The sequence below is a fragment of the Crassostrea angulata genome, chromosome 4 (assembly GCF_025612915.1).
Source record: "Crassostrea angulata isolate pt1a10 chromosome 4, ASM2561291v2, whole genome shotgun sequence".
NCBI classification, from domain to species: Eukaryota; Metazoa; Mollusca; class Bivalvia; order Ostreida; family Ostreidae; genus Magallana; species Magallana angulata.
Window position 1 is genome coordinate 13,181,469 of NC_069114.1, and position 17,964 is coordinate 13,199,432.

The 17,964-nt window shown below is 32.1% G+C and overlaps 1 long non-coding RNA gene and 1 pseudogene across 1 annotated transcript; one reads left to right on the forward strand and one right to left on the reverse strand.

The window, feature by feature from the left end:
- Positions 1–2,803: 2,803 nt before the first annotated feature.
- On the reverse strand, positions 2,804–6,664 carry LOC128179966 (uncharacterized; annotated as a pseudogene).
- A 1,662-nt stretch (positions 6,665–8,326) lies between these two features.
- LOC128181779 (uncharacterized) lies at positions 8,327–8,819 on the forward strand. The gene is made up of 3 exons (XR_008243364.1): positions 8,327–8,404; positions 8,521–8,585; positions 8,688–8,819. It is a non-coding gene; the product is annotated as an uncharacterized LOC128181779 (long non-coding RNA).
- The last annotated feature ends 9,145 nt before the right edge of the window (positions 8,820–17,964 follow it).

A 17,964-nucleotide genomic window follows, 5' to 3' on the forward strand; every position in this document is an offset into this window, starting at 1 on the left:
TCGTATATTATAAATGAAGATCTAAATAATCAACAAGGCATTTTCGTTTGAATTTTAAAGAACTTAATGTGTAGCTATTGTGTTAATCTGGGAACATACAGTTTAAAACGACAAAATATGAAATATCCATTTGGTTTTCATTTAAAAATATCACATTTTCCGCCCATCAGCGTTCGAGTTGTTAGAAGGAATGTGTCAGTGTGCATGACGGCATTCACCTTAACCACACACCAAGTCAAAAAGCATTGAATTTCACAATCTCGCATCTCTCTCGTGCGCCGCAATAAAATGTTAATTCATACCCAAAAAACAAGGAGGTATTTGTGTTTCCATCGATACAAGTACCTGTTCTGAATAAACTTAAAAATATTCAAGTAAATCGATAAACACAATTATACATGCATATGTAAAAGTGTTGGTGATATACATTGCGAACAATGATTAGGCTTCTGTACACACAGGTGTTTGAGGAAAGGACCGACCACCCACTCCATCCCCCACTCCCAAGTATCTAGACCCCCGGGACGAATTTACTCAATTTTTTCTTTAAATTTTTCTTTTATGACATATTTATAATCAAATGTATACATTCCCTGCTCAAAATAACTTTAAACAAACATTTTGAAAAAAATAATATCTCCTCTAGATATACCGTAATACAACAAGGTTGTAACTTCGTCTGCCAACCGAGGGGTACTGGCGATGAATATTTGTTGAAGTGTGCTATTAAACTACGTTTTCCAGTAAAAACGGTGGGCAAATGTAGTAGCCTGATAATTCCCTCCACTGAATATCTGCATCTTTTTGTTTGTTGAAAAAAAGTGCTTGTATACCAACTAATTTAATCTTTAAACGTGCAATAAATTAGTTACCCATCGAAGGGAAATATTTTGATTTCCGATACAAAATGAAGTTTGATAGTGTCAATTCTACCTTAAGACACACAACAAAATCCATTTATAACTCAAAATTATTGTCGGAAAAACTCGAGAAATAAAGATTGCTATTCATATTTAAAAAATGTACAAGAAATTAAAATAAAACTAAGTAACTATTTGCCATACGAACATAAAAACTGATTCTCTTTGATTTTAAAGGACTATAACAGTTTTTTGAATCATTATATCATTGATATCATTATTTGTCGGTGTAATGAATAATCTATTAAACCCAAAAGCATTATTTAATGTCAAAAAATGTCATAAAAAGATGTACATTTAGGGAACTACATTTTTAAACGTATGCACTTTACATATACCTTTGTATAAATATAGTACAGGATTTTTGGGGGGTTTTTTCCTGTTCATATATTTACACCTTTGTATACATGTCTTTTGTTATATGTCGCTGCAAAATATTGATTCCCTTTTAAAATATTGAACCTGGGGTTAAAAAATAGTATAGTTGCGAAATACTGCTCACCCCCTTTCTTTTGCTCTTTGACAGGAAGTTTAAGATACTATGGCGGCGAAATATTGAACCTTACTCATATTTTGTTTTCCTACTAGATAGGAAAGGGGGGGGGGGTGTCAAAATATTAATAAAATAGACCTTGAATTCAAGTCTGACTTGTTAACTGGAATTTTTCCTAATTCATTGTTTTAATAACATTCATGGATAAATATAATTGAAATGCAATCTCTTAAAAACAATTTTGTAATACACATATCATTGAAAAGAAAATAGGACATTCACATTTAGTGTTGGATTCATCTGGACATTAAACTCCGGTCTATAAAATATACAAAATTTCTATATTTTGTAGAGTAAAACTGATTTTTTAATTAGTTGTTCCATATTACTTTAGATGCGTTTGATGATCCTAAGCCATGAGTTACATTATCTGTGAAGTAGGTGAATACCCATTGCTTAAACAAGACATCACTCCTGAATAAAAATCAACTATCGTCAGTACTTTCGATACTTTGTTGTTGCTTTTTTTTATTTTGCGATCAATCAAATCGAGCGCTCTCATGAACTTAGCATTATAATATTGGAGTTGACATAGGATGCTAGCTTACATTTTCCCTCTGACCACCTGCCTTTTGACTATCTTCTTTATTTATAAGAAATGCGTATGTTTTAAAAAAAAACTTTGGAAACACCTATACAGCTTCATGATAACTAACTTTCACTTAAAGTTCAATATATCAATTTAAACACCTTTTATGATGATTTGTAATCAGTCAAATCCAATATTCATCGCATCTTGAAGTTCTGTATTTTCTTTTTTTTCTATTCTATTTAAGTAGTATTATATTTTCGGGCTGTTGCGATCATTGTATGCTTATACATGTATTTAAATATCGTAGGTATTATAACAAACTTTTATCTCAGAAAAGTGCGCGACAAACCACAAATAGTAAAACATTTTTAATTTTCTTTAATTTTATTTCAAATCTGGCGATGATTGGGCACGGCTGATTAAGGGTAATGGGCCGCCATACATGACAAAGGGCATGCCCCAAATTTCAACACATCAAGAAACATCATACATGTAGTTAACATAATTCAACAAATTCAAACAAAGTTCAAAGTTCATTCAAAGTTCACAGGTTTAATACCTTGACTCTGGGAGGTCCAGAAGTCAAGAATTTACGATTGACCCTTGGAAGATGCGCGCAGGGGTCGATCTCCACATAATAATACATGCACTAGTCTGAAATGACCAGCGCCGCTCATTCACGCCATAAGTTCCCAAACCCAAAAGCAGCTATGGAGCTTTAGAGATTGGGAACTCCGCCACCATATGGTTGGGGGTATGAGGCGATTAAACTTACAACCGTGCCCTAGGGTAAGCTTGCTAAGCCGGATAACAAGCATGCCCTTTTGTTAAGATAGCCTCAAGACCCCGCTGTAGAGTATTTAGGAAAACAGCATTAGCCAATTTTGACAAGTGTACTCCATCACAGAAAAACAACGAGTCACGATTTATATCAGGATGGCGGATAATTACGCCGTCATACCGCAAGGCCAACCTGGATGCACAAGAATAAAGGCGTTTACGTTGTGATTCCATTGCACGAGAGTTTTGAGACCAAATGACCTTAGACTGTGGGAAGTTGGTTTGAATAAATTGAAAAAGCTTCATGCAAACTAGCTTGAGTTTTCTAATTGAAGTCTCCCCTAAGTCATTTTCCCCACAGTGTATTAAAATGACATTAGGTGCAGGACCCACCTTTGCAAGGGTTTTAAGCTTCTGCTCTACTTGAGACAATTTCAGGCCACTGTACCCCTGCCGCCATAATGAAATATTTAGCCTTTTCAAGTTCAGGTGAAGACCTTCAGGTCTTAAAGATGCTTCTAATTGAGCATGCTTCAGTATTGAGGACCCCACCAACCACACATTTTGTTTGTCTACGATAGATAAGCAAAGCCTATGAGTTAGAATTTTGGTATGCGAATGTATGACTTGTAACACAAAGATTTCCATCTTTCACATTTCTGAATTGTTTCCGCAGAAAAACCTTGCAATGCCAATTCAGTGCTGGCTCCAATCCGAAAAGAATGAGATTTGTATCTTGTGTTCTCCGGTAACTTAAGACGAACTATTGCTTTTGAGAGTACTGTCGTATACTGGTATCTTGTGAGCGGGGTCTTATCAAAGTGACAAAAAAGAGGCCCTGCAGTCAACGGACGGACACTTAAATATTTCTCAACAAGCTGGAGTGGACACGCAACTCCCTTAAATTAACCAATTTGCAAAATGGTACCTTTTCCTACCTGGTCAGTCTTGGAATGTTTGAGATTGATTAACAATAGCTGTTTTCAGGGTCTAGAGTTAGATTTTCCATACAAAGTACAATATTGTTCGGAATTTTACAGTGAAAAGTCAAGTCACCGACACGAAATAAACCATGAAATGCCAGTGAAAATGCTGCAGAGAAAAGACTTGTTTCATAAGAATTAGTGCATGTAGTGAGTAAAACCAAAATTATTTTTTCAAGCAAGTCTTTAGTTATAGACAGTCTTGTATCAGAATTATGATTTAAGCGTTTCATGTCCTGCAAAAGCTTTGTAACTAAACATTGAGAAGTTGTGTCCCCTATTCCTTGTAACTTGCAGTGGTACGAAATTGCAGACAAATACGAACGGACCGTAGAATAAGTAGCCAAGATGTTGATAGATGCAATAAGTACTGAACCACCGAACATAGTGTTGGAGGCCAATATGCAAGTGCGAACTGATGACAAAATTTTTGATACGACAGGAAACCGACTTTTTGAACCCTGTGTGTGTTATCGGATATTGCAGCTTCTAGCAGCCGATCAAGTTCAAACTTGAAATAAGGTTGTGAAATGACTGGGGGATGGGTTCGGGGTCCCTCCTTTCGTTTGGTGCAGCCTGGCGAAACCTGGTTCACTGTTTACGAGAAATAGCATCAGCAATATTATTAGATTTAGTTGAAATATATTCTGCACGAAATAAAATGTTGTGTCGCATGCATTTTAAGACAAATGCTCTAACTAATAACATGTTGCCCCAAATGATAACAGATAAAACCCCAGGGATAAACTCTAATAGGGTCATGTCGTGATGCCCATCGATATATTTCCAATTTTTGGGCCAACTAAAGAAACACCACTCCCCATTGAAATACGCCCCCACATCCTAGTTGAGCAGACCCTAAGCTATCGGTGAACAAATTGAGATTTTGATCTGAATACCATTCTTCTTTAAAGAAATAAACCACACCGTTAAAATCCTCCAAAAACCTACATCACATGAAAATGTCCTCCCGCATAGATTGAGTAACTCTTAGGTAATGATGTGGTTGCGTGACACCGATGGTGGCGTCATACAGGCGCCGAACAAATGCAAGGCCTGGCCGAATTGCCCTTGTAAAGAAATTAACACTGACTGCAACTGCTTTAGTGTGACTTTTTTGAGTGGAAATAATTGTTTTAAAAGATTTCGGAGTTCAACACATTTTGGATAAGGTACTCTAACCAGCATTTCAATAGTGTTGATTTCCAAACCTAAAAATGTTAAGCAAGTGGTAGGACCTACAGTTTTATCGTCAGCTAAAGGTACCCCTAGATCATGACAAATACTATGAAATGTAGACATGGTGTCCATACAAACAGAAACATTGTGACCCACAAATATAAAATCGTCCAAATAGTGGTCTATTGTGTCTACATGAGATTTTTTTTATTGCCAACCAGTTTAAAAATGTTGCAAATTCTTCAAAGACCTTACATGACACAGAACACCCCACTGGTAAACACTTATCAATGTAGTACATATCATCAAACATAAAACCAAGTAGGTCAAAATCCCCTGGACATATTGGCAAAAGTCTAAAAGCTGATTTTATATCGCATTTTGCTATAAATGCCCCCTGACCAATTTTAGCAATCATCTGTATAACCGAGTCAAAAGATGTATATTTAACTGAGCTTTCCTCTGGGCTATGAAAAAAATTACGCTATTGAATTTTATAGGAAATGAGAGTGTGTTATTAATCTCTAACCAGAGTTGTCCCCCTTTGCACCATTCCGATAGGAATCCCGAAATGCCCCCCCCCCCCCTCCCGACCCGTCCTAATTCTACTTCCTTCTCGAAGCTCGTTGTGATGTTTATATGCAGATACCAAATGTTTTGATTGAATATGAATTCTTGGCCCCGTGGAATATAATTGAAAATCCTAAAAATAATCTTTTCGCAGTCTGAGTTTTTGGATAATCTGACAAGTACTTCTCTAGTGCCGGGAGTTTAATAGGGGTTTTGCCGAGGCCTTGTGGGTTTGTAAATCTAAAACGGGGCGCGGGTTGTTTGAGTTCTGGGGTTCCCTGAAATTCGATTGTTGTGTCCTGGGTTGATTGTTAGCATGTTGTGTTGGAAATCTGGGGGCACGAAAATTATGCATATGAGTTTGAGCAAGAGTGCAGTGTATCATAGCATGCTGGCCGCTAAAACGTAAACAACTATGAGTGTACGTGCAAGGAAACTTTTCGTAAGACCCTTAAAAACTGAAGTTGTAGCACTTTCCTATAGATGAACCTCTAGGCAGGGTTTGAGGAGCATTAACGGTTGAAGTTTGGGTCATGTACAATGTACATTAACCAGAGCTCAGAATCCACTTTTACCCATGATGATGCTGGATTATGAGCCTTACGTACATGTAACCTATACTGACCATCATATTCTTTACATCCCTCTGCTCCCCTATTAGCCCCCCATCCTAACACACTGCATGTATTTCAAAAGCTCTATGGATTTAGCAGGATGGCCACTAAGATAAATCCCAGCAAATATAAACATGAGATCAGTCCACTGTTCTATGGTATCAAACTTTTTGGGGTTAGCATCCTTGGATATTATTTCCCCCATATTATTTACAATTAATTTCTTTTCACCCCCACCAGGTCTAGGAGGCAATAAAAAGGCCAGATCAATATACTGCCCTTCAATAGTTTTTTGTTTAATTGCGTTGCTAACGTGCATACCTAGCATGTTGTGGACCGACGGGACTGCTGGAGGAATATCGTCCATGCATATGGCATCAGAAGATGACGTCGTTGTCCTTGATGGTTGCGTGACCTCCGAATTGGTTTGTACAGGTACTGATGGGCCATTATCCATTTTGGGCGGCTGCCGTTCTACTTTCGCTCGCCCTTGTCGTCTCAATTCTCATCCGTTTGGACCGCCTTGGTGGCATTTTAATCAGTTGATAATTCGCAATATGTATAGATAAACAAAAGTTAATTTTAAAAAAATTGATTTCAAAATTAGTCTACAATCGTTTTATCTATGGATTTGTTTATTTTAACGTTACGCTTTATATCTATTATTTATATATTTACACATTATATTATATAAACATGTGTACATGTATATATTTATAAGGGATTAATTGATAATTTTCTTGATCAAACGAGGAATTCAGAAAATTCAACAACAAATCAAAATGGCTAGTGGAAAGGTTATCCAAATATTGGGCTACCCGAAATAAAATCCATATAAATCAAAACATAATGAAAGCATCGGCATTTATTGAGCCAAAAATAAAGATTGACTATGATTTGTAATTGTATTTTTTGAAAAATTTATTTGCAGCACGTGCTTATCAAAGATAAAAATTAGCTTAACCAACCTATCTTCTCAGGAACAGGAAGTGAAAGAAAGAGTATTGGTCTTGGGCTTTAATTTATATATTCAATGGGGAGATAACTCTAGTAATAAAGTTCGTGACAAAGGGGAGATAATGGTGTCGGCCCTTTCTTCGATAACACCATTCAATACATAAAGAATTGGATGTAAATATTATCTCAGGTCTTGCAGACTAATAATTATAACTCGCATTAACTCAATTTGTCTCCACGACCTGCTGTAATAGGACAGACGATATCAAAAAATAAGCTTTCAAGGCTTATATCTATATATTGATTCGGAAAATTGATAGGACAGTCATGAAACATATTGTTTAGTGCGATCCCGTGTGCGGAATCACCCTACCACTGGACGTTTGACAGGCATAAATGCACGGATGCCTCTTCTAGCTTTGTAAAATCCATAATACTGTATCAATGTTTTTGTTTGTTGGATGGGGGGGGGGGGGGGATTGTAGTACATATTAACACAAATACACAATGCTGATAAAAAAGCATTTTACAATCAAATGAAACATCATTAACATATTGAATATTTAATAAAAAAGTAAATAATAGAAAAAGGCGTCCTATTGGAAAAACATAAGATTTTTGCACTGATTTTTAGAGATTTTTGGTTTAGGTTTCTTTATCTTAAGAGCAGTTATTATTTTTACAGATTTGATGCAGTTTTCAGAGTGGTATAAATATCATATATTATACAACATTACTAACCTATCAAAATAAGGAAATATTAAACATTTTTATTAGAAAAATTTGTGTTTTTTCATTTTTTAAATCATATATCAAAAAGAATATGATTGTGAAAAAAATGAGCATAACGATTTTTAATAAATTAATAACATTAACAAACCAATATGAAATTTTAGGTACAAAGATAAATTTGCAAAAATTATATATATAGTTTTGATTTAATGACCTCAACTTATCTTATCTGTTAGTATTGCACGCCGAAAAATAAATTATGAGAAAAAGAGACAAGAATACTTCAGAATAACAATATAAGTTCAATATCTTACAATATGGAAATGGCAAATACAATTCATTTAGAAATTCAATAGGAATTCATTTCATTTGTTTGATTGTTTGACAGACAAAGATGTAAGTTGTTGACATCCGTGATATATTTTTGTATATGAGGAAAAACATGAAACACATTTTTTCAGATATTTGCACACGCAAATAGTAAAAAAATTCATTTCACTAATTCTTATCAATATGCAAGGATGGTTTTGGATGAAAAGTAGAGCTTCGACTCTTTTTGTAATTTGGACATCCCTAATTCAAGAGTAAGTATAGATTTATACAATGTTGACTAATTATATAGTTTACCTTTTGTTAAGATGCTTATGTATTTTACCATTTTTTTGTATAAATCGTTCATTGTTATCCATATATTTCACAGAGGTGATAACAATTCCAATGGAGGTTGCAGTTATGGTGAAGTCAAGGTTGGAAACAATTGTACAGGTAAAAGAAAAACAACGAGCATCCCATACAAAATCATATTAACAGTAAAGAAGAAAATCATTTTGTGAAAAATATAAGCAAATCATATTTTGTAATTTATAGATTGTCCGGTTGGATATTTTGGGGAAAGTTGCACCGATAAATGTACCCCACCTAGCTACGGAGAGTTATGTAGTGACGTATGTGACTGTACATTATGCCATCACATATTCGGTTGCAATGAAACAGGGGAGACAACAGGTAAGACATTTAAAAATAAAGATTTTTAAACATTAAATTCTCTCCTTAGTTTATTTTTTTTTAACGTAAACGAGAATTAAACTAAATTCCTTTCAATTTGCGGTGTACGTTTTTTTGGTGGGTTTTTTTTTGGTTTTTTTTTTTTTGGTTATTTTTTTGGGGAGGGGGGGATTATTTGAGTATTTAAACAATTGTAGTTTTAATGTATCAACACTTTTCTGGGTGTAACTTCTAGAAATAAAAAAAAAAACAATGCTTTGTTTATTTTAATACAGATGCAAAAACAACTGAAGATATGAAATCAGAAACAACCGTTACCTATAGTGTAATCAACGTTACAAACCAAACCATTATCGGTAAAAAGAAAGGTGATTCAAATTTTGTTGGAAAATATAATGTTTTATGCTTTATTTCGTAAAGCTTAAACACAACAACAAACATACAGATTGCTGCTATATAGATTTTAATAATAAGAGTTGTATTTGTAGATTTTATCATATCACTTAGAGAAATACAAACTGTATTTATTAAATACTTAAAATTGCCTTTCGTATTTGTATTCAGAATCACTGCAGAGTACAAGTAAACATGTGACGTCAGGCTCGCCGGTACCCCTTGCTTTAAACAACACAAGAAACAAACAAATCCGCAGTAAGTCGGAATTTTTCAAACTTTAAGATATTTGATATTTCCATTTTAAAAATTAGAGAAAGCTGCATGCTATATTCCGTTTGGTTTAAACAATTTATTGCATTGCACTCGCTTACTTTGAAAGTTTTGTCACAAATATATTATGTCTTAACTATCGCGTAAGGTAACAAAACTATGTAAGGTAGAAAATTCTCTTAATTTATTTCTAATCTGAAAGTTAGAATATTAAACGACAATTTCTTCATTAGATCTCATATTCTATCGAGCGTGAGGTACATGTAAGCTTGTTCAGAAGTGCCGTTATTTCTGTTTGCATGCTCAAAGAAATGAAATCCTACGTGTAGTTAATAAAAACGAAAACATCTTTTACTTTAATAATAAATTATACAGACAATGTAGAAAGTGTAAAAATATTGTGTTGAATGTTATTAACTCTGTTCTAAAATCTTCTATCTAGGCTAGTGTTTTTATTAAACATGTATCGTTTTGAACATATTAAAATAAAAAGAAATCACCTATTTTCAATAATCCGAAGCAATTTATATTTAATAGATGTATCCCTTGAAAAATGTATAAATATCTAACAATTAAAAATTAATAGCATACGTTTAAATCTTGTTTATCATATACATGGTGTAAAATATAGGGTGTTTAGCACCCCTAATATAAACAAAGACACGCGCTTATATCACATTGTAACATCACTATTTATTTTACCATTTATCACACACAATATTACACCTTTTCTGAACACCTTTTCACTTTTGATTCGTGTTGACTCGGGTTTTTTTTTCTTTTTTATTTAATTCTCATCTGCAGTTTAAACTATGACGTCATACCATAGACTATATAACGTCGCAATACATTTGAGTGTCAAAAATACGTCGGTTTCGAGATGAGAAAACTTGGATAGAGCTGGATAGAATTGTTCATATCAAAATAAAAACGAACTATCAATTCAAATATATAATAAAAATATCAATGCTTGTTTAAATCTGCATAACCCCCAAATTAACCCTCGACCAATATCAGCCCTCTGGCCCTCGGCCTTCGGGTTGATATAGGGTTTGATACGGATTTTGCCATGTATTATTCTCTATTTATTGTATATTTAGTATAAAATAAAGGGTTTTTGCTCCCTTGATATGAACAAATGCACGCACCTCTTACACATTCCTTGTATATTGTACCTATATTTCATCCTTTATCGCACCCTTTATAACATCTTTCCGAAACACTTTTGTACTTTTTATTCGTAACAACGTTTTCTCTCCCCCTCTCTATTATGTTGATATCTGCAGTTAAAACTATGACGTCGAGGCATATACAAAAATATTCAAAAATACATACAATTTCCATATCTCAGAAGAAATAATGTATTTTCTTTTCAAATGTTCGACAAAAAAGGTGAATGTATTTCTCCATCGCGACTTGTTTTTTTATTATTCAAACAAGCCTGTGAAGAAGAGTTTTGGGATGGAAGAGACTCTTGTGTGTACGTTGGTACATCTTTTTACGTAAAACAAGTTTGATACATATAAAGAACCCGACTGTTTGTTTCTTGTGATTTTGAAATAATTCTTAAAATCATCTTAAATCTTAATTAGATAAGTAGGAATATGTCTGATAAAATTATTTAAATATGGTTAATATGGTGAGAAAACACGAACTCTGTAGTGTTCTAATTTAAACATACATGTACGTCAGAAAAGGTAATCTAAACCTATCATTTTCTTTTAGTTTAATCAAAGAAATAAAAAAAATCAGAGTACTTTTTTGTTAACGTTAAAATCAATATATATAACCCAAGACACTGACGATGTGATTGTTATGTTCTCGATTTGATGGAAGAAGAAATAACGGGTGGATTGTGAGTATATAATTTAATATTGTAAGTATATTACCATCATTTTGTTAAACTTCTAACAGGTTCTAAATTTCAAGAAAAAAAACCTTTTTAAAATGAATTTGAGCTCATGCTTATACAATCATGTTTACCATAGAACGAATGAAAATCAGGTCATGTTTTAAAACACTACGGAAAATATACTGTGATATATATCTAAATATGAATTAATTTATCTGTTGGATCGCGCAGTACAAGGAAGCTTACTAAGGAATGTCACGGAAGGATATTCATTAGTGAAATGTATATATTATCTAAATGTATTTGAATTAGATATATAACGTTATGATATTTTTACTTATGAATGAACAAGTTTTTAGTTATAGTTTCAAACTGACGAAGTTTTGAGTGCACACAAATGAGCATGCAATTTAATAAGTTTGCAGTTTCAGTTGGAAAAGTGAAAGATCTTTTAAAATGACCGTCACATATGTCTGATTTTTTTTTCTTTTGGTAAATGCTCTAGATAGTTCTTTTTCTTTGAAGAAATCAGAAAGCCGATAAAGATTACTGACGTTTTTTTAATTACTTCTTGCTCATCTAGTGTATAATAATCATGTTTTATATATATCTTTGAGTGTTTCTATTGTTTCTTTTTATTAAAACGCGTTTTTTATTATTAAATATTATTTTAGCATGATATAGTCAGTTTAGATATTATCATTGGTTAGACTATCTGGAGATTCAGATTACCAATAGTCAGTTACATATGTTGTTGAGACTAGTCGATATGCCAAGCCTCTATCTTGAAATCAAAATTTCAGAAAATCTAAATGAGGAACTTATTACAGATAGTAACAAAAATGAACAGCATACGGATGACCAATATAGAAAATCTACCTTGAGCTAATTCAGGTCAGAAGATCGGAAAACAGAAAACAATAACACGCTGGGCTATTTTAACTTATTGTTTTACCACAAATATCAAATAAAATATTAACATTTGATACCAATAGGAAATATGACAATCTTGTAGAGATATGGAAACTAAAACAATGTATTTAAGTTGGTGCTGGTAGCAAACGTCATTTGGATATGTGTATTGCCTTCTATAACAAAGTCAAAACATGGAAAAGTTGAAACGTTGACTTTCTGTAAAGCACAAGTTTCCTGAGAAGTTTCATTTGTCTATGAATATTTTGACTGTTAGACATTTGCACTATGACATCGAACTTTATGATAATATATGTAAAGCATATTATTGTATAACTTTTCAAAGTACGCAGCTTTTGCTTAGCATGAGTATGAAATAACACCAACATTAGTGTTTCTCTGTCATCTTCAGTCTTACAAAAATGAAAATTAGATTTGATTGCTTCGATGTTTATTATAACGTGTTTACATACAAATAAGTTTGACAATTTAGCATCAAAGTGTCTATATTGGTTGGATATCTTGGCCCTATCATTATTGAGGGTAGAACCACTATGCAATTACCTATTGTTTATGTAAAGCTTATCATTTTTTTTAAATAAGGTAATACAAAGTAATAAAACGACACTAATATTAAAATGTTTTTCCTCTTTTTATTTAACGTAATCACATTTCTAAATAATATGTGTTAATTTGTTTAGAGGACCGTACCGCCTGTATGTACAAATATTAAATTTCAACATACTCGTGCACAATATCTGGGGGCATTATATGACACAAAAATACTAATCTCTACAAAAAAAGACATGTGCTTTACCTGAATACCAAAGAAAATACGTACAAGGGTTGATATGATAAAGACAAATGATTGTATTTAAAGTATGAGTACGACAGATTAGCGTGAACGTGTCAATATCGATTTGATCTTTAAGCATTATTATCATATTGTTCAAAAGCAAAAATACCTCTCTACCTGTTATCATAGGATATTAATTAAGAAAAACATATCCATTTTAAAAATTTAGCAACCAAAAGCGTTCAAAATGCTTGTTTCGGTTTTCATTCAACGATAGCATATTTTTGTATTATATGTGTTTAAGGTACAAAACTTGACTTTATAATATATGTGCACAATATCAAGAGAAATACAATTTTACCATCATCTCGTATCTCTCGCATGCGCTATAAAAATACCGGCACTTCTTACAAAAACAAGAATGGTGTTGTTTCTCAAGACAGAAACAGCCGATTTTCCGTATCTTACTATTCAGAAAAAAAACCCGTTGATTATTACATGTATTTAGGACATTCATTAAAGTATTTTTAAAATATTGATTATTATAGAAAACTGTAGGTAATGATTTCAATGCCGTGATTAAGATGTCAGTACATGTAAATACCAAGGCTAACTTGTGTAGATTAAAACCATTATTTTTCCTATCAGTAGCCGGTGTAAAAATCTAGTTGGACCTGAAATAAAACCCATGATACCACATTCATCTTAACCGACAATGTTTATATTCTACCTACAAAACCCGGTCCGCACGTACTTTTAAAATATAATTGAAGATATAATGTTATTAAAAATGTTGTTGAACCTCTAACAATTAACAATATCTATTTTTTTATACTTATGACAAACATGTCCTGTTCGGGCTGAATCTCACATTTTAAAATAAAAGTATTTGTAAACGATGAAGACTTAAGTTTATAGGTAAAAATTATGACACATATGTTACAAATGAACTGTGCCAGAGCAAGGAGAATTAGCAAGAATGTCCACAATACGCGTCTTACATAGTCATGTATTCAGTCTAGGATATCGTCTTTCACAAAATATGTAAGCAGTATTCAAAAGGACATTAAAATAACAACACAGTTTTGAAAAGTTTCGTTTTCGGTTATGCGTTGTGCTGCGGAGATAAAGAGACGACACTTCAGTAGAAATATTGCAAGATCATTCACATGGATGGGTTATACCCTCGTTTTAAAAAAAAAGACACTTAGATCATTTTACACACAAATGACAAAAGATTTGCTTACAAATGTTCTGGTTTAAGATATGCACCTGATGTTTCATTGTTGCTGCTTTTTAAAATATGAGATCCTTTTACACCGATTACATACACGATGGGTTTTAAAACTGATACTAAAGTCAAGATATGTGTACAGGTAGCTGCAAGCTCCTCACTGTGTATGAATGTCCTCGATTGCACTGAAGAAAAAAACCTTTTCAGATTTTTGTTGTTTATATACATCGATGTAATTTAATTAAATGTACTGCAAGAAAACAATTACTATGGAGAATAATGCAATAACTTTATCACAACCTGTTTAAATCATACCATGTTGATAGTAACGATTAAGTGTGAAGACCTCATAGTTATTTTGTAAAAGCTTAGCATTCGTACGGATTTTGTTTATTGATTTTGATCTTTATGACTTATTATCTTTAACAGGTTACCCCTAACGATGTTTGCTACATTTTATAAACATGTATTAGTTTTTAATAACACTTCTTGAAAATGAACATGCGTATACCTTCTGATTCTAGATAAGAAAAGGGAGTGTATATGTTATAGTTTTTCATGGTAAAGAATGTTAGAAAATAAAATGATGAACTATATTATTGTTCATTGCACGCTGCACCCATAGTGATTATTAGTCAGTCTTTGTAAGCTACTGATTATAATGAAAAATTGTAAAAATGAAGGCTTTTCATAACCTTTTATCAGCATACATTTCTATTTCGCAATCCTATATGAATACAGAGAGCCAATGACCAGTCTAATATTACATTAATAGTGAGACTGATGCAGTATTTGTATCGATCAAACTTGCACCATCTAGTTAATCAACAAATACATTATCAAAATAATTTAATGATTAAAAGGGAATGTATCAAGTATAATTAATTCTTCATACAGTTCTGTGTTAAAGATTGTGATATATTTTAAACCTTTGGCTGGACATATCTTACACTACTTAAATTCGTATTTGAAATTAACTTTTATTTAAACAAACGGACATATATTAAACAATTGAGAAGTAACATCAATTTAATTCTGTAGATAATGATCTTAGAAAATGAAAAAAAATGCAATGCCGCGATAAAGAGACGACAGTTATATCAGAGTATGTAAATTTCATTTAAATGAATAGTTTTTATTCTTGTTAAATGGGACGATTGGGTCATTTTACCCACAGACTCACACATAAGATTTTACAAAAGTTTGGGTTTAAGATAAGCGCTGATTTGTTTTCTTTTTTGCTTTTCTTACCAACTATATAGAAAAAATACACACATATGAATTTATTGTCGCTTTTTACTACCAGAACAGGTTATATAAAACAATCATTTTAATTTTGGTAATCAAACTAATAAAACAAACAATTCAGAGCACTATTATATAAGTTTAAATCAATATATAATCTAAGACACTCGCGATATGATTGTTTTGCAGTCGTTTTGATGGTAGAAGTATATCAGTCCTTTGATTATCGTAAGTATATTGCCATTATTTTCTCAACATGAATCAAATAATAATTGTTAAGAAAAAAAATATGAAATCAAATTTTTTTTATGGTTAGTAACATTACGGAAGAAAATATATGAATATATATTCAAATCTAAATCTAATTTTAGTGGTTTGATCGCTCGGTACAAGGAACCATAAAAAGAGATGTCACGGAAGGACATTCATTAGAGAAATGCAAATTTCGTCTAAATGTATTTCAGTTAAATAAATTACCTAAGTATATTTTTAATTAAAAAATAACAATTATTAAGTCGAAATTTCAAACCGATGAAAACGATGAGGATGAAAAAGCTGAGAATTAACATTGGTAATGTAATAAACGTGGTATTATTATGAATTATAATTTCTGTTTGTCAGATACATATGCTGTTGAAACCAATCAAGATGACTTAGCCCGTACCCTGAGCTCAGAATTTCAGAAAATTTAAAAGAGGATGTTCTTCCAGATAACATCAAAATGAAACAGCGAACGGATGACTAGTTTACAAAAAACAACACTGAGCTAATTTAAGCGAAGAATAAGATAAACGGAAAAAGATAATACAATGGGATGTGCTTGAAATATTAAACACAAATATCAAACAAAAAAATGAGATACAAATAAGAATTAAAACCATCTTGTAGTTTTTAAGAAATTTAATGTTTGTTGTAACGTTGGTTCATGAGTGATAATATGTATATTGTCTTATCGAATCTTATTGTTCAATGCAATAGGTGGTTTTTTTTAAATGATTCTTTTGTGAGCCTCAGAAATGTTTTATTAAGCGAGTTTGTTCACAGTTAATGACCAAAATGAGTCAAGCATAATCATCAGATATAAAAAAAAATAAAGTGTTAGAATATTTCAAAAACAATTCATATATATGAAAGCTTCCTATAAGTAACTTTGATAACAAAGACTTTACCAACGACTTCATTATCATATAATGCCTCTTACAAAAAATAGGTAATAGGCAGAAAGGAATAGGACGTTAAAACGTTGACCTTAATTTTTAAAGTCGATCTTCCTGAACAATGGTATAAGGTATTACATATCATCTGAATGACATTTGCACTATGACCTCGAAATGTATGGGAATGCCATGTATGTATAATTTTATGGTATTTATGAACAACGTACGAATTAAGCTTTTGCTAGTTATGAGTAAATGATAATAACACAAATAGTGTTTACCTATTGTTTTTACGACTTGTATTTTACAATAATGACATGTTAATTTTATAATCTTAATTTATCTAATAAGAGTTAATAACTGTACAGTGTATGGATATATAAAGTATTAATGGTCATTGTTACAAATATTAAATTGTTTGTATCCGTTAGGTTTACTCAAACTAAAACATACTTTAGGTATAGTAATTCAGATATTATTTTTTAATAAGGAAATATTAATCAAAACCGACAATAGCATTTAAATGTTTGTTTCCTCTTTCTTTAAATTATATCACATTTCCGAATAATTTGTGTTGAATTTGTTTAAAGAATCGTGCCGCCAGTTTGTACAGATATTTTAAATTTCTTCATTTGTGTGCACAATATAGAGAGGCATTAAATGGCTTTATCACGCATCGTTCACATGTGTCGCCAAAAATAGAATTCCATACAAAAGCGAGACATGTGCTTTAAAAAAACCCAGATACACGGGTTGTAATCTGTTGTAATAGAGACAAATTATAGCTAATATGTATGAGTGTGACAGATTAGCAACAACGTGTCTAAATCGATCGCTAATTAAAACTCTTAGCGCTATTATTCAAAAAAGCTATAACTCTCTCCACGTAATTACATGTAAATGCTAAGGCTAACTTTTGTCGATTAAAAGTAGCTGTTTCTTATTACTAGTCGGTCTAAAACTGAATTGGCTAGATGTGAAATACAGCACATGACGAATACTTAACACATCTTAAATTACAATGATTGATGTTGTATACACAACACAAAACTGGTCGGTACAAACTTTTATACTATAATTGCAAAAGATGTAATTTTATAAAAATGTTATTGAACTTCTACCAATTCAATTTTACGACTCATTATACTTTTACAAGTATGTCCAGTTTGACTGCAATCTGATTTTTTTTTAAATAATGGAACTGGTAAAAAATTTAAATGAAGTGTTGGTAACTAAATAAGTACTAGTGTTATACTTATGGTCCAAATTCTTTTTTT